Raw genomic sequence first — 25981 nt, 5'->3', positions numbered from 1 at the left:
ATCCATTCATCATTCAATGGGCATTTGAGTTGTTTCCACAGTAATCTATTCTTAATAAGGCCTGTTGTCAAAAGAAGCTAGTTAATGAGAACCTAATCTGGTGGGCTATTATCAGAGCCTAACTGACCTGGGGAAGAGACATTCTAGCTGGCTCTAGCCTTCCAGGTGGGAGAAGGGAAATACCGAACTCTAGCCCATGCTAGCCATTCTGTTCCACATAAGATGACAGAAAAATATGAGAATCTCTTGTGAAATTCACAGTGCAGAGGCATAGACTCACTGAAAGACTGAGGCCTAATCATAGGACAAAAGAATGGTTCTCTTTTCCCCCACACCTCAGCACCACATTACCAAAGGTCTGTTTATATTAGTTCTTTTTACCCAGTAAATAATGCCTGGCAATCAAGAAAAAATCACAAGGCACACAAAAGGCAAAAAACACAATTTGAAGAAACAAAGGAAGCACAAGAACCTAACACAGCAGGGATGCTGGAATTATCAGACCAAGAATTTAAAACAGGCTTCCCTGGTGGCTCAGATAGTAAAGAATCCACCTGCAGTGCAGGAGACCTGGGTTTGATCCCTGGGTTGGGAAGATCCCTTGGAGGAAGGCATGGAAACTCACTCCAGTATTCTTGCCTGGAGAATCCCCATGGACAGAGGAGCCTGGCGGGCTACAGTCCATGGAGTCACAAAGAGTCAGACACAACTGAGCGACTAAGTACATGATTAGCATGCTAAGAGCACCAATGGATAATGTAGACAGCATGCAAGAATAGGTAGAGAATGCAAGCAGAGAGATAGAAATCATAAGAGAGAACCAAGGAACTGAATCACCTAGCTGTATATCTGAAACATTGTAAGTCAACTATACTTCAATAAAATATATATATTTTTAAAAAGAGGAAAAAAAAAGAGAGAGAGAGAACCAAGAAGAAATTCAAAGAATCAAAAACACTAGAGGAAATGGAGTACCTCAGATATGTTTATTCATAGACTGGACACAGCCAAGGAAAGACTCTCTGAGCTTAAGGGTATCTTGGTAGAAACCTCCAAAACTGAAAAGCAAACAGAACAAACACTGAAAATTTAAAAAAGGAATAAGATATACAAGGACTGTGGGACAACAAGATATACAAGATATACAAGAAAAAGATGTAATACACACATGATAGAAAAAAAGAAAGAAACAGAATACTTGAAACAATAATGACTGAGAAATTCCATTCTGCTGAGTCATCAGCTTCATGGGTGTTAAAGAGACAGCAGAAGCAGCAGTAAAATCTTCATGATAAAGACTTTCTGGTGGCTGCAGGAGCTCCACTGCCACCAGCGTGGGCAAGGGCCAAGGCCCTGCAGGAGCAGCTAAAGATGTAACAGAAGAATCAATAACAGAAGAGGACAAGAGGAGAAACTATGGTGGGTGTATGTTGGTCTGCCATCTGAAGCTATCAATATGGTGTCCAATCAAACAAAGATTGTGTGAAAAAAATAAAAGAAAATAATATCTTGACTGATATTCATCAAGAGCCTGCTCATGAAAATCTGGATGGAATTTTTCCTTCGTGGGATTTTGTAATGAGAACAGATATTTCCAACAAAATTCTAAACAGTCACCACCCCCTTTCCTGCAAATTCTTAGTTTATAGTTAAAACCATGGGTACATATTGAATGTTGTGGTTCTAGAAAGGAATTGGTGAAACAACACGCTCATATATGGAACTTTCTGTGGAAGACAAGCTTATGAAGGGTTCTTGCTCAGCCGGATGCTGTGCCCCACCTGACCATCCCCAGAGCTCATGAAGATCATGTCTTTTCACTGATACTTTTTTGATAGTTTTTATATAGCAAAATTCTTTGTCTATTTATAACTTAAAATAATATAATTTAAATAATTTATAATTTAATATAATTTAAAATAATAAGGCACTATTAATGAATTACCCAAAGTAATATATCTGTCTGTTATCTTTCACTATTTCTACTTCATGTTAATTTTTAGCTGTAAGATTGTTAAACTGATTCTTGAAAGTGAAAGTCACTCAGTCATGTCCGACACTTTGCGACCCCATCAGCTGAGTCACGGGGAAGCCCAACAATAACAGAGTGGGTAGCCTATCCCTTCTCCAGCAGATCTTCCCAACCTAGGAACTGAACCGTTGTCTCCTGCATTGCAGGTGGATCCTTTACCAGCTGAGTTATCAGGGAAGCCCATATTACTGTCTCTTTCCCTTTTTTACTATTTGGCTTTCAGCTTTATTTATTTATTTATTTTTTACTGCAGCACTTTTTATTTCCTCACAATTACGCGTTGCTGGGGCCTAATGTTCTCACATGACAGTAGAAAATCAAAGTCTGTTGTCATCTCTTAAAAGAATTGAGAATTGTGTACAAAAACCTTACATAAATTAAAAGGATGAATAAATTTACAGGTGTGTATGCAAACTGTTTCCAACTCAAGGCAAGTAACAGCCCACGGTGTTCTGGTGGGAAATCTTCAGTAAGAAAGGAAAGCAGGTCCTAAGGCTTGGACCTTCCCAACCCCATTTAAGACTGGCCAAGACAGAAATGACAACTGTTTCAGGACTCTTGCCAGCCTCTAGAGAAATCCTGGAATAGGCAGCTCTGACACATTAATACCCTGCACAGACAGAGACTCGCAGTCTCCCAGATAAAAATATGGAATGCTTCATGAATTTGCGTGCCATCCTTGCGCAGGGGCCATGCTAATCTTCTCTGTATCATTCCAATTTTAGTATATGTGCTGCCGAAGCGAGCACTCAGCTTTATTTAAATGTCAGAGAAGTTTATTTATTGGGAACAACGTATTACACGGCAATATTTCAGCTGCTGAGGTTTGCATGCCGTGTGTACATTTTGATTAACTTCCTGTTTTCTTTTATACATTAATACATAAGCCAAAGGCTTATGGATTAATAACTACAAATACTTCACAGCTATCAAGTCTCCTGTTCTGTGTGTGATCAGAGCATCTCATCACATTAATTCTACACTATTTTCAAGGACTTGTCATTGACGGTTAGTGTTTGATAATTACCTTGTGTATCTATTTAGTACTGCAATGTAAATCATTCAATTTACCAGTGTATCTCAACAATTAAAACATTTTTTTTTTCTTTCAACAATTAAAACATTTTTATCCCTCTTTTTTTTAAAAAAAAAAAGATTTTCTGTTCTCCCTTATACACTGTTGGTAGGAATGTAAATTGGTGTGGCCACTGTGGAAAACAGTTTGGAGCTCTACTGTTTTGTGGAGACACATGCATATAACAGGAAACATACATGAGAATGATGCTCACCAATTTCCCAATTGGTGGTTACAAAAATGGGAAATATGTATTTATGCCATTCTGTTTCTTTACAAAATGTCATAGTCTTTAAATGTTAATGTCTATTTTGTCCTGGGGAGTACATAAGTGTCTGGTATATTATATATAGTTTGAATGTTTGAAATGCTTCATAATTACAATAGCATTTTCAGAACCTAATGAGTAAGTTCATGCAAAAATATTGAAGCCCCCCAGCAAAACTTGAAATAAAAACATGAAATTTAAACATGACAGGCTAAATTTGCTAGAGAAATGTGGAGAGCTAGGAAAGGCACATGAACAGACAGAGGCTTAAGCCTTTCTGGTTATCCTGTAAGAAAGGCAAGAGCAGGTGTGGGAACTTCCAGAGATTTCTGCCATTTTGTAGTTTCCCTGTGTTTGCTATTTTTCTCACTTCTTATTTACTTTTCTTTAGTGGTTAGCTATACAAACCTTTAAGTGCTTTTGAAAATACATTTTTTGAGTCTCAGACCTCTTTGAGAAACTGATCAAAGCTTCTGATGCCTCACAGTAGAAGAATGCACACACCACTTTGCAGGTTAAGATTTACATAATGAGGCAAGAGGAAAGAATGTTCCACCTGGCTCCACGGTTACAGCAATTCATAGGCTATGAGCTTCTTCCCATCATTTTGAGGCGAAGCCTCTCTTGGCAGGTATACAATGAAAAAACTGAGCTTCCGGAACTTTCCAGTTGAGTTTCCCTCACAGTGAGATGGGAGGGGAGAATACAGGAGAAAGGATCAATTTCTCCCTTCCCAGGCCAACTTCTGTGGAGGTGCCTAGAAGTCCTTCTTTACCGCCACCAAGGGTGTCATGGCGGCCCCACAGATCTACTCTCACCCTGGACTCTAGTGTTGAGCTGGGGCTGCAGCAGCACACTGCCACTTGCAGGCTCTTGACTCATCACAGGGCTGGGAAGAGAAGTCAAATTCAGTAGGTGAGACTCCTACTTCCCATATGCTGCAGTTCTGTGAGAGACGCTGAAAACCTCAATAGACACCTCTCTCACTGATGGGAGACATGAGATCTTGAGCTACACGCATCCAACTGGGTTTCAGTAAGAAACCTAAGGAAAAAAAGAAACCTAAGAAGTTTCCCCAATTTCTTTTGATACCTTACCCAGTGTTGAACATTCTTCCCTATCCGGAACTACTTTGTGAATATCAAACTTGGTCATATGTTTTATTTTCGCTTTGTTTTGTTTTTGCAGTTCTGTTTCATTGCTATTGAGTACCCCATTAGTCAAAATGAGAAAGATTCACTTAACATTCACTTCTCATTGCTAAAGCTCCTAAAGAATTTACTCCCTAAGTTGTTCTTGTCTTGGCTTAACAGTCCTCATCCTCCTGGCCATATAGTATAGCTTTTATGAAGCAATTGTGCCCAATCCACTGCCCTCTCTCCATATTTCCCAGAACCAGTATGATGAAGAGTCGTGTGATAAATCAGGCACAGTCTAGAAATTTGAGGACCTGGGTTCTAGTCCCAGCTTTGTCTCTTCCTGCCTGTATGACCTTGGGGTTTCTGAGGCTCAGTTTCCTATCCACAAAATTGATATAATAAATGTCTTTAATTTACAGGGATGCATCCCGAATTGAAACAAATAACAGAGTTGGAAGGACTTTCTGCACAAAGCACTGTTAATAGTAAGGTATTACTGTAAGGTACAGGTCTTTCCAGCACTAAATAAAATAAGCTTCAAATCTCCACTTCTTGTTCACACAGTGATGGATTTATCTGTTTTTGCTCTGCACATTTTCCAATCCATGCTAGATTTTTAGCTCATAATCAGATTGTGGTTTACTATGATCTCTCTACTGTAGACAAGATTATTTGTTGGAAAGATTAGAACTTGCTCAATTTAGAGCTACCCATCAAGATACATGAACCTTGTCTAGTATTTTAAAAACCAAAGCTGTAGCCTGCAACCAAAGTTGACCCCACCAATCCTGAGGGGACCTGTAGAAATGGAGAGAGGGCATTTTTTTTTCAGAACAAGGGACACTTCTAGCTTTAATAAATAGAAGCCAGTGCTAAATGCCTTGCAGTAAGCAGCTTACAGTGTTCCACCCAAATGCCAACAGTTCTTAAGAATTCTCTGCCCAGCCTCAAGGAGAGACTTGCACTGAAAAGTTGAAAGGTAAGTTTTACTCATAAGGTATATGCAACTCAGCCATTTAAAGAGGGTTGTCCCCCAATCAAAAAATGGGCAGAAGCTCTAAATCTTTCTCCAAAGAAATACAGGTGGACAACAGGCACATGAAAAGATGCTCAACATTGCTAATTATTAGAGAAATACAGATTAAAACCACAATGAGGTATCACCTCACACCAGTCAGAATGATCATCATTAGGAGAGGGTGTGGAGAAGAGGGAACCCTTCTACCCTTTCGGTAGGAAGGAGAATTGGTATAACCACTATAGAGAACAGTATGGAGGCTCCTTAAAAAACTAAATATAAAAAAACAAACAAAAAAAACCCTAAATATAGAGCTACCATATGATCCTGCAATCCCACTCCTTGGTATGTATTCAGAGAAAATCATAATTTGAAAATATACATGCACCCCAATGTTCATTGCAGCACTATTTACAATAGCCAAGACACGGAAACAACGTATCTGTCTATTGACAGAGGAATGTATAAAAAATGGTGTGGCATATGTATATACAATGGAGTATTATTCAGCCATAAAAAAAGAATTAAATAATGCCATTTCCAGCAACATGGATGGACCTAGAGATTATTATATTAAATAAGTCAGAGAGAGAGACAAATATCATATGATATCACTCATGTGAAATCTAAAAAAGATGATAAAAATGAACATTTTTATAAAACAGACTCACAGACATAGAAAATAAAGTTATGATTACTTTATTTATATAAAGGGGCTAGTGGGCATTTGGAGGGGAGAGGGATAAGTTAGGAATTTGAGAACAACATATACATACTACTGCATATAAAATAGATAAACAACAAGGTTCTACTGTACGCCACAAGGAACTCTACTCAATATTATATAATAACCTGTATGGGAAAAGAATCTGAAAAAAGAATATATATGCATTATATATATGAAATATATATATTTAACTGAATTACTTTGCTGTACACCTGAAACCAACACATTTAAAATCAGTTATACTTCAATAAAAAAAATTTTTTTTAAATAAAAGAGGATTGTTCCCTTCAATGAAGTTCCTTTAGGAAGTTGCACTCTTATTCCAAATATAAATCCAGTAGTTTTAACCTTTTTTAAAAAAATCAGTGTTTTTCAGAATTAATGCCCCTCTCTCCCAAGAATTATTAAGGCTTTCTAGTTTCCTTTTTCTTTTCTTTTTTTTTTCTACTTTCCTTTTCCATTCATCTTAATGGCTAATAAATATTCATGCTTTGGGAGTAGTTGTAATTTCTGAAAATATTCAAACCCTATCCCAAACACCAGGAGGTGAGGGTGGGGGGCACTGTTTGGGGTGTAAATGAAATATGTCTAAAAAATGACAAGATTAGTTTTTGTTCCCTCCTGTGGCTTATTGAAAAAGTGATGGTCTGAAATGTAGCCACTCCTGAATAATCAAGATTTGGCCATTCTTTCTGTTGGAATTAGGACGACCACCAAGCAGCCACATTATAGGTGATTTTTATTTTCCTATTAATATACACTGGGATTTCTTACTTTTTCCATAATTAGCATGTATTACTTTTATAATAGGGAGAAATCAATTTGAGTCATAATATAATAATTTTCTCACTATGTTTAATTTTTCCTACCCCACCCTCCTCTCTTCCTTCCACAGGAGAAGGGGACACACCATTCTGAGAGCTCACATTACCTACCACTCACCACAACGGGAGAATGACTTAATAAATAAGGATACATTTACTCACTGGGAGGTTACACAGTCATTAATAGGATCATTTTGAAGACTGTGGAAACATGGTAGCATGTATATTTAATACAGAATACCAAGTGAAAATTTCAAACTATAAAATAATATTGCAATGATCTAGAAACTGATGCATATGAATAAAAAGTTTTCAAAAATAATAGACAAAAAATAAAATATTACTTATAGGTCACAGGGATTATGGATGGGTTTTTTTTTTATCAAAATTTCCGAGACATTTTTTTTTAATATGGAACGCTTCACAAATTTGCATGTCATACTTGCACAGGGGCCATGCTAATGTTTTCTGTATTGTTCCAATTTTAGTATATGTGCTGCCGAAGCAAGCACTCTCCTAGATATTTTTATATCACCTTTTCATTGACACATATTTCAAATGTAAAAGGGAGATATCTGTGTTCCTTGTGTTTATTCTAATTGTCCCAATGAAGCATTTTTATAATTTAAAAATGCACGGTGATTGATAACCTGCTGCTGCTGCTGCTAAGTCACTTCAGTTGTGTCCGACTCTGTGCAACCCCATAGACGGCAGGCTCCCCTGTCCCTGAGATTCTCTAGGCAAGAACACTGGAGTGGGCTGCCATTTCCTTCTCCAGTGCATGAAAGTGAAAAGTAAAAGTGAAGTCACTCAGTCATGTCCGACTCTTAGTGACCCCACTGACTGCAGCCTACCAGGCACAGTCCATGGGATTTTCCAGGCAAGAGTACTGGAGTGGATCGCCATTGCCTTCTCCAGATTGATAACCTAGTGCTAAGTAATACATATATGATGATTTCATGATTCGTTTTATCCAAAAATTATAATTAGTGAAACATGTCTTACCCTTTGCAACCTTCCATTTTACCTTCTATGGAAAACAACATTTTCTTTGTCTTCACTGTGTCTGGATAAAGGCTGATTGTTTGTGGACTACTTCGTATCTATGGATACTTGAAAAATAAATTAAGTGATTTGATAATGAAGATGTGAGGCTTTTACCTAGTTTTTTGTTGTTTTCCCCTGGAGGACTTTAAATACTCCAAACAATCCACCTGAAAACAATAGAGGCAAACATGACTGACTTTGAAAAGATCAAAACCCAAATCAAATTATTTGTTCTCAATATTATCAGAGGTGTGGTTTCATTGCAAATAAAAAAAGATAATGATTTATGAGTCCATTTTCCATATTATCGCTAGTTTCTTTCCTGCCTCTGTGAGCTCAGAATAGTGTAAAATTTGGAGCCTTTATTTTTCTCTACTGAAACTGCAAATAACTAGAAATGGATGTCCTTTTATTGTAATTCACTATTTGGAAAAAATCATATGGTAATGTCCCTATTAACAAAGAAACTATGAGTCAGACACATATTTTCCTGGCAGAAACCTCATTACCAAAGGTAGAGATAATAGCCAGGAGGAGAGAATGGATCCAGAGTATGGATTCCCCCCTACTGTGTACCCCTGCAAAATCATTCCCCACTTCTCACCTAATTCAGATATCTCCTCAGCCTCTTAATAAGGTGGTAAGGAGGCAATAACTTCTACATGGGCACAGTTCCCCATCCACCAGAGATCTCAAGCTAAGACTCCCTTTCCCTTTAGTTGCCACCACCCTGACCCAGCTGCAAACTGATTGGCATTTCCTTCAATGCCTTCTGTACCCAGGAAGATTGCCTAAAAATATGCTTTATTCACTCCTTCACTCCCTCAAGAAATAGCTATTGAATATCTACCTCCTGCCATGTTATCAGATGTCCATCTAGGTTTCCTGAGTCTTACAGTTTACACAATTTGTAGGGCTATTTTGGGGGGTTCCCTGGTGGCTCAGAGGGTAAAGAATCCGCCTGCAATGCAGGAGACCTGGGTTTGATCCCTGGGTCGGGAAGATCCCCTGGAGGAGAGCATGGCAACCCACTCCAGTATTCTTACCTGGAGAATCCCATGGACAAAGGAGCCTGGTGGGCTACGTTCCACGGGTTTGCAAGGAGTCAGACATGACTGAACAACTAACACTTGCACTTACTTGCACTTGCAGGGTTATCTTTAAGAAAAAAAATGTCAATACAAAAAATACCAAAAAATGTCAATACAAAACTGAGTAATTAAATATTTACTTAGAATTTAGAAATCACAACAAATCATAAATTTGTAAAAGCTAAAATAGCACTAACATTACAAAATCCATAAAAATAACATGCTGTTTATATTAACTGCATGACATAGCTACAATTTCCCACTTTTAAAGCTGCATACTCTTTGACCATCTTTTCACATGACAAAGATTTTGTATTGATAATATAAATTTCCATGAAGAAAATAGAAAGATAATTTAATCTTTCCTCTGTCTAGCATGAGTGTTCAAATTTTGTTTTTATTATTATTGATAATTTTGAAAAGTTTTGTTCATCAACACAAATATTCATTATTAATATCATGTAACTGTAAATTTACAGTTTTTTAAAATGAAAATAGGAAAAAAATTCTGTCAAGTTTCTCTCATACATGACCTGTAAGATCTGGGAGAATTTTCTACAGATTAGCTTCTAGTTGGGTAGATTTCAACCTTATTTCTCCTGTATGAATCACATACTTCCAAGTGATCATTCATATCATGGGTTACACATTCAAATCATGATATGACTTCTGAGCCTGCGCTTTCATGCCGTGGTGCCAGGTGAGATGGCATAGTGAGTAGTAATGCAAACTATTCCTATGCCTTCTAGGTAGTTATAATTATAATCCCAGGTGACTGCAAACAGCATAAACATATTACATTAACCCCAACTAAAAGTAGCCTCACTTCCACAAAGTTGCAGTCATATAAAATGAGTACGTCCTAGATACCTACTACTTCAGCATAGTGTCTATAGCTGAAAATACCATACTGTATACTAAAAAACTTGTTAAGGTAGATCTTATATTAGGTGTTTTTATGGTCATCATCATCATCATAAACAAAAAAGAAAGGAGGAGGGAACTTTTGGAGGTGATGAATATGTTTAAGACACAGATTGTGGTCATGGTTTCATGGATGTATACTTACCTGTAAACTCATCTAGTTGTACACATTAAATATGGATAGCTTTTTGTGTGTCAGTAAAATCAGACCTCAGTAAAATGCTTTTAAAAAATACATTCCCACTGTAACTCCCCCCTTAGCTCAACCCCCAGAATACCTGCAGCCACTCAAATGCCACTCTACAAAAATGCAGGTATGACGGAGAAGTCAAAATGGAGAGACAGTGTCTTAATTATTTTTAAATTTTGCAAAAGTATATGACCATATGAACACATAGCCTTGGGGGGGGGACCATGTATATGATGGGCCCTGGTGTTTATTTCTAATTTGCTTTATGGTAAATCTGCTACTACTTATTGTATATATAAAATTTCCTATCTCTGTCCACTGTGGAAGCCTAGCAACATTAACATCTCAGCATCAATGAATATACCTAGTTCCAAGATCTTGGTGCTTTAAATATTATTCTCCAATAAATGGAGTGAAATGGCTGATTGTAGACCCAGGAAAGGGAAAAAGACAAGATGAGTCTGGGATATCTTATTATGCCAGAAAGTAAGAAAGTGTCCCCAAAATGACGAGGGCATGTCAAAAGGACATAGGAACCACCCTGAAGTGGTTCTCATTGACCAAATCTGAGATAATTTGAACATCAAAATAATGATGCAACATATAACTGTTTGTAAAATAGAAATTCATATTTTTATACCATATTTTTCTAAATAAATAGGAAAGAAAAGAAAGCTGTTCCTTATAGTAGAATGCTAACTAATAAATGGTAGAATTAGAAAATCATCATTGGAATAGAATATTTACATAGTCTCAAAGTATCTCCCCACAAAATATTCATTTATAACAAAGGGAAAATAGTAACTTTTTAGTAAAGAAATCTGATAGCTATCACCTTAACCAGTGATTAAAGGTAACATCACTAGTAATAGGACAATTTAATGAACCTCCTGATATGATAAACTGAGAAAAACATGACACTACTTCTGTTATATTTTTGCCCAAAAATTCATAAGTGGATCTACTCATAAGGAAACATCAGACAGCCCAAATTGAGGGACAGTCTACAAAATAAATGAACTGTACTCTAAAAATATCTAGGCCAAAAATAAAAAAAAAATAAAAAAATTAAAATGTCTAGGCCGTGAAAGACAAGGAAAAACTGAGAAAATGTTCTAGATTGAGCAGGATCCTGGACCAGAAGAAAAAATATATTTTATTAACTAACTGATTGCTATAAAAGACATTATTGTACCACTGGTGAAATTCAAATGGAGTTTGTGGTACACCTGAAACTAACACAGCTTTGTAAAGCAACTATACTCCAACAAAAACAAAACAAAATCACCAAAAAAAACACTCAAAAAACAAATAGAGTCTGTGGGTTAGATGGAAGTATTTTTTAAATGTCAATTTTCTGGTTTTATAGGAAAGTGTTATTAGGAAAGTATCTATGTCTTTTTTATGAAATACACACTGAACTGTTTGGGAGCGATGGGCATATCATATTTGCAACTTGCTTAAGATTAGTTAGGAAAAAAGTAATAAAACATATTTTTTTAAAAGAGAGAATGAGGGAGTTCCCTGGCCATCCAATGGTTAGGACCCAGCGCTTTCACTGCCATGTATGCAGGTTCAATCCCTGGTCAGGGGAACTAAGATCCTGTAAGCTCATGGTGCAACCAAAAAAATAGTAATAATAATAAATAGAGAATGATAAAATGATTTAAATAATTAGGGAATCTAAATGAAAAGTATATGGAGCTGTTGGTACTATACTTGCAACTTGCCTGTAAGTTTGGAATTATTTCACAATAAAAATTTAAGAAAAAAACAGCTGGATACACATTTCAAAGTATTACATAAAGGAGTGGGTTGTCTACTTAATCAAACTAGTCTACTTTAAACACTACTACTTTTAATTCATTAACTACTTTGAGTCATAAGAGGCCTCAAGGAAAGCCATTCATAGCATAAAGGATCTTAACATAATTACAAGGGTCAGTATAAAAATATTGTTGCCCTCTTGACCTATTCTTAATCATACAGAACTTCTCCAACACTTCTGGAGTGTAAAGTGAGCCATAACTGTTTCTGCAAAGTATGTCAATTAGCCCTGAGCTAGAGTTACTGGATTTATTAAGTGAACAATGGAGGTGGGTAAAAAGCATTAATAAAAAATTGAGAATCTGATTGTAACAGTACATGTGTGCTAAGTCAATTCAGTTGTGTCCAATCTTTTCAACCCAATGGTTACTCTGTCCGTGGGATTCTCCAGCCAAGAATACTGGAGTGGATTGCCATACCCTCCTCCAACGGATCTTCCCGAGCCTGGGGTCAAACCTGGGTCTCTTTGGCATTCACTTTCAATGTTCCTTGACAAAAGTGTTAAAAATGAAGTCAAGGGATCTGTTAAAGACATAAATACACAAAAACTGATCTAAAAAAGACTGCCGACAAGTCTCAAGTATCTAGGAGAAAAGAGCTACAAAATATTGTCATTACACTTATTAATAATTTTCTCAAGAACATGATTGCATTACCTCTGCAGTGTGGCCAAATGAAGTGGGGCAAGAAAAACAAGAACATTCTCTTAAGGGGCTTCTCTTGTGATTATAGAAGCAAAAACCTAAGATGGGAGAGCAGTTTGGGACCTTATATTAACTCTTAGTAAGACACCTGATATGTGTATCCTGTAAGGATATTGAGGATACAGGGGCTGGGAGGTTCCCGTTTAAGAGATTAGGGCCTTTACAAGACCTTGATTTGACCAAAACTGGTTAGTGGCTGTTAGGGTTTTAAACACAGTCCTTCCCAATCCAGGCCTAGCCTTCTTTCTATGGCTACTCTGCCTTTCTGATGCAAATAAATTATTTTTTACAAATCAAAGGTTTCCTTTAGAAACCCGTGACACTTGCGAAAAAATTTTAACCCCACGCCAAGTATAGAAGCTGGCATGAGTACTAAGCAGTGACAGTTAACATGAGCACTGTTATTAGGGAAAGTGTTTAGGCCACTTCTTTCCTACCTCACTGAATGTTTACTCCCCAAATCTCAATAAAACAAAACTAAACGGAACCACCACCCATTTCCGGGATTCAAGTGGGAAGGACTAGTATCAATGAGCAACATCAACAGAAACCCTGAGATCCTCTTTGAACACATCACTCATCCGAGCCATGGTACAAGGAAAATCAGAGTCTTTTGTATAGGAGAGAAATCTCTGTGAGAAATATGCAGAGGAATCATTTCATTTCTTTGCATCTGCCCTCCTGGTGGGAGGTATCAGGCCTTGGGTAGCCCAAGAAGCTATAGGAAGCATATTACAGAGAGTTTAATTTATTCAAAGAAAATCAGAATCAACTAATCAGAAGGAAGGGGAAAATGCATTAATTAAACAGCTTTACTCAAGCAGAAAAGCTGCCAGCATGAGCATTTCAAATTACCTGGGCACACCTAATGCATTTGCATTTGCTCGGGAGAAATGCGTTCTGCCCCACAAAGCCACGAACATTTCATAATTCCATTTGAGCGAATAACAAAAGGGAATTGACAGCTAAGAACCACCTTCCACACTTGGGGGCTATAGCCTTTTCCTAGGAATTTTTAGCTCATGCAGAAATTCTCTTCTTGACTAGATGTGGAGAGAGGAAGTTTAACGTCTTCTGTAAAGTAAAAGGCTAAAAAAGAAACCCCCCTCCTCTCCACCCTCCCAACAAAGGAGGCGGGGCCTTTACTGGCAGGAGGCTAACAGCATTCCTTTGTTAGATATTAACATAAAATAAGGCAGTAGAAATGGATGTCCATCAACAGAATTAGAAGGAACTAAGTAAGTTTTAAGAACAAAAGGTTTACTTCTTTAAATAACAGGAGTTGAGAAACAGCTGGGAATGCAGTTTCTTTCCCAGAGTTAAAAAAAAAAACAACTATAAAGCGGTTCAATGTAATTGTGTTGCAATATAATTTAATTATTTCAGATTGAATGTGTATAATCATTCTAATGAAAATAACCCTATAGGCAATACTTGAACATATATATTTGTATGCTTTATCTTTCCTTTTTTTTTCAGTTCAGCTTATTCATCAAACAGCACAATATTTTATTTTGGTATTTACTCTTGAGAAAGCTTTTCAATGTAACATTTAAGCATGCGATATTAACCAGTGAGATCTATAAATTCTTTCAAAGATGTAATACGTTCTCTGTTGCTTTACTTTTTTACATCACAGTTTTCCATTTCATTTTGCACAAGAAAATATGCTTACAGTTATTGGTAGGGTTTATTACTCTAGATTTTTACAGAAGAGAAAAATAGAAATCACCATTAGAAAAGTTCTTACAATTTTCCTTTCTACTTCAGAAAGGAAAGTGTTAATTTGAAATCCAAAAGCACTACTAAAACATGAGAAATACCCAACTTTGGTCTATTTCATGCATAATGCATACAGTTTCATACTAGAAAAAACTTGTATTTGTTGTCAAGAAGCCTATGAAGTAGGAAAAATTAGAATGGTAGATGGATAGGTAGAGATTTATTTCCCTGAAGTATATAATTTGTCATATAGTTCTTACTAAAATATTCTGTAGTTTTGCCTAAAATGCCTTATCTGTATGAATTGGGATCAAGCGTGTAACCAGATTGATTGTCTCAGCTTTGCCTGTAAAAATACAGTTTAAAATGATCAGGGATGGACTGTCAATACATATGCAGGACATTTCCTCTGGATCAAAAAGACTAACACAAGTTAGACAGAAAGTAGGTATATGTTGCCAACGCCTATGAAAAACCCCCATTTAGATTGTGGATGTTTTTGGAAACCCAACTGTTACATTTTTACAAGGTGTGATCCCATTTTATGAAGCTCTTTTGTGCATCTTCACTCTGCTGACTAAAATCAACTGCTTTTGTGGAGTATCTTTCCATGAATTCCTTTGAATGCAGTCACCATTTGTGGTAGATAACATACAATGATTTCAAATACTAAAGGGCTTAAAGTCAGTGGCCCCTTAAATCGCAAACACCTTGGAGGACACTGCTGACTCTGTAGCCTAGGTTTCAATGCATTTAGGACTTTCACCTGGAAAACAAGCTTGAGCAATTAAACATACTAGGGTATAAATATACTGGTGAGATGAGTGTGTGATATATGAATGAAAGCTCGAATATTCAGTTTTAAATATCCTGATAAAAGAAACTACAAAGACATGTCATTGATCTAATTAATACTTGTTTGCACATTCCTTAGAGCGGTGCTTGAAGTATAATAGGATTTCTACAGGCCAAAACAACAAAAGGTGTAAACTGCCTTTTCAATTGCAAACTTTGTTCATTTATTCCATTGGTAAAAGTATGCAAATCTTCAGTCATTTTTTGTTAACTGACACCAAGTCTTTCTCACTAAACTTTTTTTCAAAGAGACAAGGGTAAAGTTCAGAGTAAAGTCAAGCTTTTTCCCCTGAAAAAAAACGGCAGTTTAAAGAAATTTCAGTAAATCATCCCTGTCAATTAGGTCCTGCCATTTAAATTCATTCTAGTGCTTGAGGTATTTTAATACACCCGCAGATATGTATAATTCAGGAAGATAGATATGGGTATTCCAGAATCTGAACAGTATTTTCTATAAATGTTTGTGATACAATAGAAAATCAAAATGACAGCAACACCTTTTGTGAGCTTGCCCAAACCAAATATCCATATATGTTGATTTAATTTCCTAGTAATTATTTCCCTAAGAATATAATGGGAGAATTAAGATATTTATTTCTAAAGGACAAGTTCAGTGCTCAGTCGCTCAGTCTTGTTCGACTCTTTGCAACCACATGGACCATAGCACTTCAGGCTCCTCTGGCCATGGGATTTCCCAGGCAAGAATACTGGAGTAGGTTGCCATGCCCTCCTCCAGAGCATCTTCCCGACCCAGGGATCGAACCAGCATCTCCTGCACTGGCAGGTGTATTCTTTACCACTGAGCCACCTGGGAAGCCCCTAAAGGACAAAGTAGAAACTAAATAGGAGATGCTCAGTAAAATTTGAAGAAGTGGCCAAACAGTCAACATAAGGAAGAAAGAATGAGGATTCAGCAGGCAAGAAAAATGAAGGAAGTGCAAAAGCAGGAAAGAGAGAAAAGGAGGAGAAAATGTTATTTGTAACCATAAATCTGGTCATTTCTCTTAAGTATTTCAAATGATTATTTCAAGAAAAAAATCTGATTTTATTAGTGTTGAATTCAATTCCCAATTTACATACACAAGTCATCTTAAAACATACTACAGATGTCCAAAAAGTCAATATTAGTATCAAATTTAACTAGTTTTTACTCACGTAGACTGTGCCAAATTCTATAGGTTATTAATGTGAATTCTTTCCTCTTACCTGCACTCTAGGGTTTTATCTATAATTACCTCTAAGCCCCAAGTTGCATTACCTTAGTTAACTCAGAAGTTAATTTGTCTGTCCCAGATTGGAGACTAAGACAAGACAATGTCAAGGTGGAAGGAGTTTTCCTATAGTCTCTTAAGCTAACTCCTTGGGGGTCTATGAATTAAACTAAGAAAAGGCAAATTAACAAGAGAAATGGCATACAGTTTTTACTAATATTTTACATGTATGGGTGTTCACAGAGAAGAAATGAGGCTCAAAGAAGTGGCTGGACACTGGGAATTATACACCATTTTAACAGAGGAAAGGGAGAGTTGGACTTCAAGGAACGATAAACTGTGAAGTGCCTAGGGAGCCACTGTAGGTCCTTGAACATGTATCTGAGATTGGTCTTTGGGGAGCAGAGTCTTTCTGTGGCCTACAGGATGGCCTGGAGGGAAAACCATTCTAGCTGACAGCACAGGTGTGAGTCTGGGAGGGAGGTGACGCAGTTCTGGGCTAAGGCCATAGCTGTGGAGATGGGGAGGAACGATATAATCCAAGACAGCCCCAGCTCCTTCTGGAGCCTGTTCCCTTTATGAAAAGGGAAGAATGACCCTGAAGGTGATCCAGATATCACCAGGGCTGCCATTCCCACCAGAGGCTGGGGAACAAGGCCAGTTCCTCCTAGGTTTCAAAGGGTGGGGTCACCTCTCCAGACTGGCAGGCCATAGTCACCCTTCCCAAGTACCTCAGCAGCAAGGTCCCTGCAGGGACCTTCAGTATGGGCAGTGTTCTGTTGAGCCATGGGGGTGACATGGCCACCCCAGTGGTCTTAGAGGGCAGAGCGTTAGACTAAAGGAAATAATTTACAAATGTTAAGGTCTCATAGAATTTCCCTTACAAGGTTTGGGACTTGCTTGGGACCTAGCATCCCTTTTTTCCTTCCTTTTGGAATGTGAATGTCTATCTGTGCCTGTCCCATCACTGTGTTTTAGCAGCATGTAACTTGTCTTCTTTCACAGGTTCATAACTGGAGAAGAATTTTGTCTCTGGGTGAATCTTACCAGAAGGATATTTAGGTGAGATTTTGGACTTTTGATGTTAGGGTTTATGCTGGAATGAGTTAAAATTCTGGGGACTGTTGAGATGAAATGAACATATTTTACATGTAGGGAGGACATGAATTTGGGAGGGAGGGACAGAATGGTTTGGGCTACATGTTTGTGCCCACCCCCCCGAAATTCATGTTTAAGCCTTAGCTCCCAATTTGATGATATTTAGAAGTGGGTCGGTTGGTAGGTAATTAGATTTAGATTAGGTCCTGGGAGTCAGACCCTTTTAAGAAGAGGAAGAGAGACAATTCTCGCTTCAGGAACACCCACCAGATAAAGGCAATTTGAGCACACAGTGAGAGGCCCTCATCAGATGCCAAATCTGCCAGCACCTTGATCTTAGACTTCCCAGCCTAGAGAACCATGAGAAATAATAAATTTCTGTTGTTTAAGCCACCCAGTTCAGTCGCTCAGTCGTGTCTGACTCTTTGCGTCCCCATGGACTGCAGCATGCCAGGCTTCCCTGTCCATCACCAACTTCCAGAGCTTGTTCAAACTCATGTCCATTGAGTCAGTGATGCCATCCAACCATCTCATCTTCTGTTGTCCCCTTCTCCTCCTGCCTTCAATCTTGCCCAGCATCAGGGTTTTTTCCAGTAAGTCAGCTCTTCACATCAGGTGGCCAAAGTATTGGAGTTTCAGCCACAGCATCAGTCCTTCCAATGAATATTCAGGACTGATTTCCTTTAGGATTGACTGATTGGATCTCCTTGCAGTCCAAGGGATTCTCAAGAGTCTTCTCCAACACCACAATTCAAAAGCCACCCAGTCTATGGTATTTTGTTATAGCAGCCCAAGCAGAGTAAGATACTACCTAAATTATGAACTCCTCGAAGTAGACAAGTAGACACCATGTTATACCTTTCTCTGTACTCCCATGGATGCCAGAAGAATGCCGGACACAGAGATGCCCTCAAAATGTCTTGATTGATAGAATAATTGTAACACACAATATCCTCTGTAAATTAATTTTATGACCTAAATCTATTTTCAACACTGCTCCAAAACCTAAAACACTCTCATAGTTGATACTATGACTAGGCACAATATTTTAATTTTTCTCACAAATGTTTGTTGGCCTAATGTAAAAGAACAAAATGGAAGCTTACATATGATTGTATACTTGACATCAGGTTGTGGACCTTGCTCCACTCCTTAGCAGTTTCGTAATTTGAGGCAAGTCATTTTCTCATCTACAAAGTAAGGCTTATCATGCCTTACCTATGTCACATTATTCTTGTGGGGATCAAATGAGGTAGTATAGCATATGCATCAAAGCATTAGACTTTTATAATCACAGAGTCCTAGGTTTGAATCCAGGCGCCGCCACTTAGTAGGTATATTGAAAATTGAAGTCACTCAGTTGTGTCCGACCCTCTGCGACCCCATGGACTGTAGCCTACAGGGCTCCTCTGTCCATTGGATTTTCCAGGCAAGGGTACTAGAGTGGGTTTCCATTTCCTTCTTCAGGGGATCTTCCCGACCCAGGGATCGAAACCAGGTCTTCTGCATTGCAGGCAGACACTTTACCATCTGAGCCACCTGGGAAGACCTAGTAGGTATACTACTTTTATCAAATTACTTAGCTTTTTTATATCTGTTTCCTCATTTGCAAATAATGGTACAATGATATCTAAATCTTAGTGTTGGACTTCCCTGATGGCTCGGTGGTAAAGAATCCACCTGCCAATGCAGGGGACATGGTTCAACCCCTGGGTTGGGAAGATTCCACATGCTGCAGGGCAACTAAGCTCATGCTCCACAACTACTGAGCCTGTGCTCTAGAGCTCACATGCTACAAGCACTAAGGCCTGAGCACCTAGAGCCCATGCTCTGCAACAAGAGAAGTCACTGCAGTGAGAAGCCCGTGCACCAGAACTAGAGAGTAGCCCCCGCTTCCTGCAACTAGAGAAAGCCTGCATGCAGCAACAAAGACCTAGCGCAGAAAAAATAAATAAATATTAGTGTTATACCAACTTAAAGTAGGAGGTATATAGACTTGAGGTATGTGAGGAGCTTAGCACATTGCCAGAGATACTGATGTCACTCAGTGGGTGATGGGTGTTATGAATGTGATTATTATTCAGTATTAATATTCACAAAATTATTTGATATGGAAGCATATGACTATTCTGAGCACCCTGGATCACTGACTTATTTCTATTACATCCAAAAGACGTCTTCTATGTTAAAATATGTAAGAATTTATAAGATTGGAACAGTGATCAGAAGTGAACTCCATCTTTATACAAAAAACCCTTGATTGTTATTTTTAAAGATTATTTCTATTTTACTTGGAACTTTGAGAATCCAATAAAACAGCTCTTCCGGATTGCTTATACATCTTTTAACTTTAAAGTAAGTGTTTCAATTGATTCCAAGAAAGAATATAATTTAAAGGAAGAAATTAAACTCTGTCGTCTGGGAAGGATCATCTATATGACTCTAACTCATCAAGTCATAGAAGCATGGAATGTATCAGTTGGAAGTGCTATTAGGGGTGATCAGCCAAACTCCTCATTTTACAGATGGAAAAATTGTGGCACAGAAAAGACAAACAGCATGAAGTTACTCAGTTTGTGAAAAGTACCACTGGCTCTAGTCAGAACCTCCATCTCCTGATTATTAAAATTATCTTTTTTCTAGTAATCTATCTTTTACTGCAAAAGATACAATTTTTTTTTCTTCAAGCCTGTAAATAAGGGAAGAGATTTAGAAACAAATTATTTGACTGTGTAACTTGATCTTTAACATATCCAGAAAATCCCAATTCTTTAGCCAGATCCCATTTGCTCAAGAGCAGTCAGCCATTGGAGAAAATTCACAGGAAGGAAATAAGCTGGTATCAATGCGTACTATTTGCAACTGAATTATTCCTCCCACATCTTTCTCATCTGAATTATGTAACCTGATGTGCAAGCTTTATCAAAAACTTATCCCAAATCATTTATATCAGCTGTCCAATCTACATGAGGGTGATGAGTCAAATGTCTTTAGAGAATTATACATAAACTGTTCTAGTATGGAGGCAGCCTCCAGTTTTCTCATCATTATATCAGAAATATCAGTCACATACCTATATTTACGCTATTTAGTCCATTCAATTAACATTCTTTCACTGGAATGCAAGCTGCCTGAGAGCAGAGGTTTTTGTCCAGTTTGTTTGCTGCTGCATTGCCTAGAACAATGCCTAGCTTTTAGGAAGAGAAAAGCAGGTGGTATTTTCTAAGTCCCAGTTTTTATATTTAGATTTACTTCTTATTATGATTTAATTCAATATTGAAAAGAGGCCATAATGTAATTGTTGCATAAAAACTAGCAGGCTATCCAAGATGGTACTATATACTAGAGATTTTCTCTTCTCATGAACTTCTTGATTCCTCATAGCAGTTATAGAGATCTTTGCAGAACTTTCTTGAGACTTAGTACTTTTACCACCCTTTAACAGAAACTCCAATCAGTTAGGAAGTGGGTCTAGAACCTGACTGTCTATAAACTCACACTCTTGCCTATAAATATTTTATCTGTCTCTTTAAAGAGTAAAACTGGTAATTAGGAAAAATGTCTAATCGTTTCTTTTATATAGCGCCTTATTATGTCAAGCAGTGAATCCTAAATGAATTCTAAATGAAGTCAAATGAATTCTAAACATGAAGCAATGAATGTTTAGTCAAACTATGAGAAACCCACAGAATGCAAATATTATTTATAAATAAGGATTTTAGCTCTTTTCTCTTTTTTCTGGCACCTGATACACTAACATGACCAATCTCATAGAACCCTAACATATGTAAACTAGAAGCATAGGGTAGAACAAAGGGAAGATTACTAAATAAGACAGCACAGTACTTAGGATGGGGACTGGAAGAGAGAGGTGGGAGGGGATGGAGAGATGGGAGGAGCAGCCTTGCAAGTGGTTCATGAATAATGGACTGCATGCCATCTAACAACATATAAGAATAAAGGAAACTAATACATTTTGGTATTGTTTAGAAATGGGATGAAATTTTTAAACATTTCAAATGAGCAATTTTGCCCCCACATTTGTGCTCTGGGGACTGCTTGGGCTTCTCTTTTATCTCTTCCTGTTGCCTTGACTGGTGATCAGCAATGCATGATCAGCCAAGTGGCATCAGCTCTAATGCTATCATCATATGCCAGCCAGAGGGGGTGTGAAAAGGGAAATGGGATTTGCCACTGCAAATGCCATCTCGATTAATAAATATCTGAGACCACACCAGGACAGAACAAAATCTCTTTTTCCTTTCTGCATACACCTTGCCTTTTGGGTTGTATTACTTGTATAATAAACCCTTTCTTAGAGCCTGTTGTGTTTCCAGGCAGCTGACAAGCAGATCAAGCTTCCCTAAAAAAGGGTCATGTTAATCACTGTTTCAAACAGCGATCTAAAAATGCATTCTAACATGCCTTTGCAAAGGTATAATTCAAATGATTACCTCATGTGTTCCAAAGGGGAATCGGGTGGTGTCCTGTTTCCATAGCACTCAATTTCACAACATTTTGCAAAACTGCTCTGTGTGATGTCTTCCTTCAAGAGTAGCAATATCACAGCCATAACTTTCTAAATTTGGGTCTGCAGTAATGACAGACTTTGAATGAATGCCTTCCTATGGTATGAGAAAGAAGCAAAAGTTCAAAAAATTAGACTTTTCCCTGCTTTAAACTCTAAGCTATAGTAAGGTAATTTATCTTCCTTTAGATCTATATGAAATACCTGGACTTTGGATTAGAAGGTCAGAATTCACTCTACTTTCTGAATTTGGCTGCTGCTTGAATATTTTTACTATGATCACTTTTATAATCAGAAAAAATACATATTACATATTTTGAGAACATATATGTACCTATTACTCTTTCTTGTTACAGAATCTTTACTGAAAGAGGCAAAAGTGAGAGTGAAGAGACGTGGGTTCAAATCCAGAGTCTGCCTATAACTAGCTTTTTGACCTTTAACTTGTTTATTAAGCTCTCCAAACCCAAATTTCCTGATCTGCTAATAAAAAGTCTCTAAGGACTTTTCCAGCTTAAAAAAAAGGTAGTAAATAACTGCTGTACAAAATAGAGGGAATTTGTGCCCTAATGTTAAGTTTCCAGATGTACACTAACCTGAAATTTAAAGATATTTTATATATTGTGTTTGTTTGTTATTTAGGAATTTTTAAATTGTGGGTTTTTCTTTTTTCATTTATTTCAAAAGCATCACACTGAAGGGATGGGGAATAATGAAGCTGACTTCAGTAAAAAACAAACAAAAAAAACATTTTAAACATCATAATTCCTTCTTCAGTTTCACAAGATCAATAATTGAGTTGTCAAGAATTTTTTCTACTCTTTTTACCTTGCTCTGTCTAAAATGGTAAAATTAAAGTGAATACCGTTGAAATCAATGATTTCTGCTCAGAAATTATAATGCAAATTTTTTTCCTCATCAGAGTATTTTCTAACACTTTTTCATTAGAAAATGTACATGTAAAAAAAAGTTCAACTAAACAAGAAGCAGAGCATTATGAGTTTTAAAAATAGTAAAACTCCATTCTGCTAAATCTGTCTTGTGTGTTCTATATGTTCCACATAGCTGTTCACCTTTAGCTCTCTGTCTAATGTCTAGTAACTATAGGCAGAAGACCTAACCAAGTATTGATTATAGCCAAGAAGTTCTACAAAAGCTAAACAAAAATATCCTCCCAAACACCATTCCTTAATCTAACTAGAAAAAATATGTCTATATCACACAACAGGCAAAATGTATCTGGTCTCTATGATTTTTATTCTTCAACATGTAGATAACAGCAGTTACTAAAACCAACTGAAACTTACCATCTAGGCAATTGTGCTCTTTTAAGTTTTGACATGATAAAATGTGTCAAACTATAAAACAGCAAAGTCTGGAGTGTATGTACTAGAGATGTTTAACTGTGCAAGGTTCATTGAGTCCTAGAAGAAAGGGATGCCTCTTATGCAAGTCTTAAACACAAACCAATCCAATTACTTTGTTTGATTGGAAGTCTGGTTCATTTGTCTCTAACGTTTGACTTGAAGTACCTGCAGTTTTGATGAAATCATTTCTTCTTTGATAAAGTTTTATTTTGCATTCTTCTGACCCGTAGTCAGACGTGTTATCCATTGCGCCACTGGCCCCCTGATAAAGTTTTATTTTGATTTTGGGTTTAATAATAGTAATTCTTTTCCAAGATGCTTACCACTAACTGGTTAGATATGGGCAGTCTTACTCTTAGCCATTTATATTTGCATAATATTGCTTGTTGTTGTTATTATTCAGTTGCTCAGTCATGTCCAACTCTTTGTGACCCCATGGACTGCAGCATGCCAGGCTTCCCTGTTCTTCACTGTTTCCTGAAGGTTGCTCAAACTCATGTCCATTGAGTCAGTGATGCCATCCAACCATCTCATCCTCTGTCACCCCCTTCTCATGTCCTCAATCTCTCCCAGCATCAGGGTCTTTTCCAATGAGTTGGCTCTTTGCATCAGGTAGCCAAAGTATTGGAGCTTCAGCTTTAGCATCAGTCCTTCCAATGAATATTCAGGGTTGATTTCTTTTAGGATTGACTCGTTTGATTTCCTTGCTGTCCAAGGGACTCTCAAAAGTCTTCTCCACAACCACAGTTCCAAAGTATCGATTCTTCGATGCTCAGCCTTCTTTATGATCCAACTCTCACATCCATACATGACTACTGGTAAAACCATCACTTTGCCTATATGAATCTTTGCTGGCAAAGTGATGTCTCTGTTTTTTAATATGCTGTCTAGGATTGTCATAGCTTTTCGTCCAATGAGCAAGTGTCTTTTAATTTCATGACTGCAGTCATCATCTACAGTGATTTTGGAGCCCAAGAAAATGGTCTGTCACTATTTCCATTTTTTCCCCATCTATTTGTCATAAAGTGATGGGACCAGATGCCATGATCTTAGTTTTTTGAAAGTTGAGTTTTAAGCCAGCTAACTGGTGTTTATTCCCCCTGTTCCTCACGTCAAGTAGAATCAAACTAGAATCTAGAGTCTTGAGCTAGTTTTTAAAGTTTTGACTGAGGATATAACAGTGAAGAAAACAGACATCTTCCCTGCAGGTAAAGAAATAGTACATGCAAGAGTCCTGTGACTGAGCAAAATCTCACCACTACAAACTCGCATGACACATTTTGTTGTAGTACTTGTCACAGTTGAAGCTTTACATTTAGGTGTGTGATTATTTAATTAATGTGTATATCTCAGTAGAATGCCATTCAAGGTCTTTAATCATATCTTAAGAATTTTGGTCTTTATCCTAAAGATAATGAGAACCAACCCTCTGAAGGGCTTTAAGTGTATTGTTGAGAAGGAGGTGATAGGATTGGATACACCCTTCAGAAAGGTCACTCTAACTTTCATGTGGGAAATGGAATGGAAAATGGCATGGGAGTGGTTCAGGAAAATACAAGAAAGTGGATACGGTGACTCTCTCACTCAAGGTCAATTGATTTTTGACAATGGTACCAAGATAATTCAGTGGGGAAAGAATAGTCTTTTTGGAAAATGGGTCTGGGACAATCAGACATCTGCATGCAAAAGCATAAGTTTGGATTCCTACTTAATATCACATATCAACATTAACTCAAAATAGACCTTAATTTTAAGAGCTAAAACTCTAAAATGCTTCAAAGAAAACATAGATATCAACTTTCATGACCATGGGCTAGTCAAGAGTTTCTTAGCTATGACACCAAAAGCGCAGGCAGTCAAAGAAAAAATAGATAAATTGGAGAGTATCAAAATTATAAGGATTTATGCTCTGATGGACACTATAAAGGGAAAAGATGACCCCCAGAATGGGACAAAAATATTTGCAAATCACACATCTGATAAAAGATGTATATCCAGAATATGTAAAGAGCTCTTATAACTCAATCATAAAAGGATCAATGACCTGGTTTTCTAAATGGGAAGAGGAACCATATAGACACATACAAATGGCCAATAAGCACTTGACTATATAATTAGTCATTCAGGAAATACAAATCAAAATCAATGAGTACTACTTCACATCCACTTGGATGGCTTGAATCAAAAAGTCCACTCCTGGGTATGTATCCCCCCAAAATGAAAACACTAATTCAAAAAGATATATGTGCCCCAATGTTCATAGCAACAATAATTTTTTCCAAGATATGGAATAACCTAAGCACCCATCAACAGATGAATGGATAAAGAAGATGT

The 25981-nt window shown here is 37.3% G+C and overlaps 1 long non-coding RNA gene and 2 other non-coding genes across 3 annotated transcripts; all 3 read right to left on the bottom strand.

The window, feature by feature from the left end:
• Positions 1 to 583: 583 nt before the first annotated feature.
• Positions 584 to 2682, bottom strand: LOC122689505. The gene is made up of 3 exons (XR_006339832.1): positions 2544 to 2682; positions 1739 to 1741; positions 584 to 600 (listed from the first exon to the last, which is right to left on the bottom strand). It is a non-coding gene; the product is annotated as an uncharacterized LOC122689505 (long non-coding RNA).
• On the bottom strand, positions 2675 to 2781 carry LOC122690966. Its single transcript, XR_006340218.1, has one exon. It is a non-coding gene; the product is annotated as a U6 spliceosomal RNA (small nuclear RNA).
• A 4707-nt stretch (positions 2782 to 7488) lies between these two features.
• LOC122691023 lies at positions 7489 to 7595 on the bottom strand. The gene has a single exon (XR_006340274.1). It is a non-coding gene; the product is annotated as a U6 spliceosomal RNA (small nuclear RNA).
• Positions 7596 to 25981: the final 18386 nt, after the last annotated feature.

The sequence above is a fragment of the Cervus elaphus genome, chromosome X (genome assembly GCF_910594005.1).
Source record: "Cervus elaphus chromosome X, mCerEla1.1, whole genome shotgun sequence".
In the NCBI taxonomy this organism is placed as follows: Eukaryota; Metazoa; Chordata; class Mammalia; order Artiodactyla; family Cervidae; genus Cervus; species Cervus elaphus.
The sequence above is the reverse complement of the archived record's forward strand: the minus strand, read 5'-3'. Positions and strand labels throughout refer to the sequence as shown.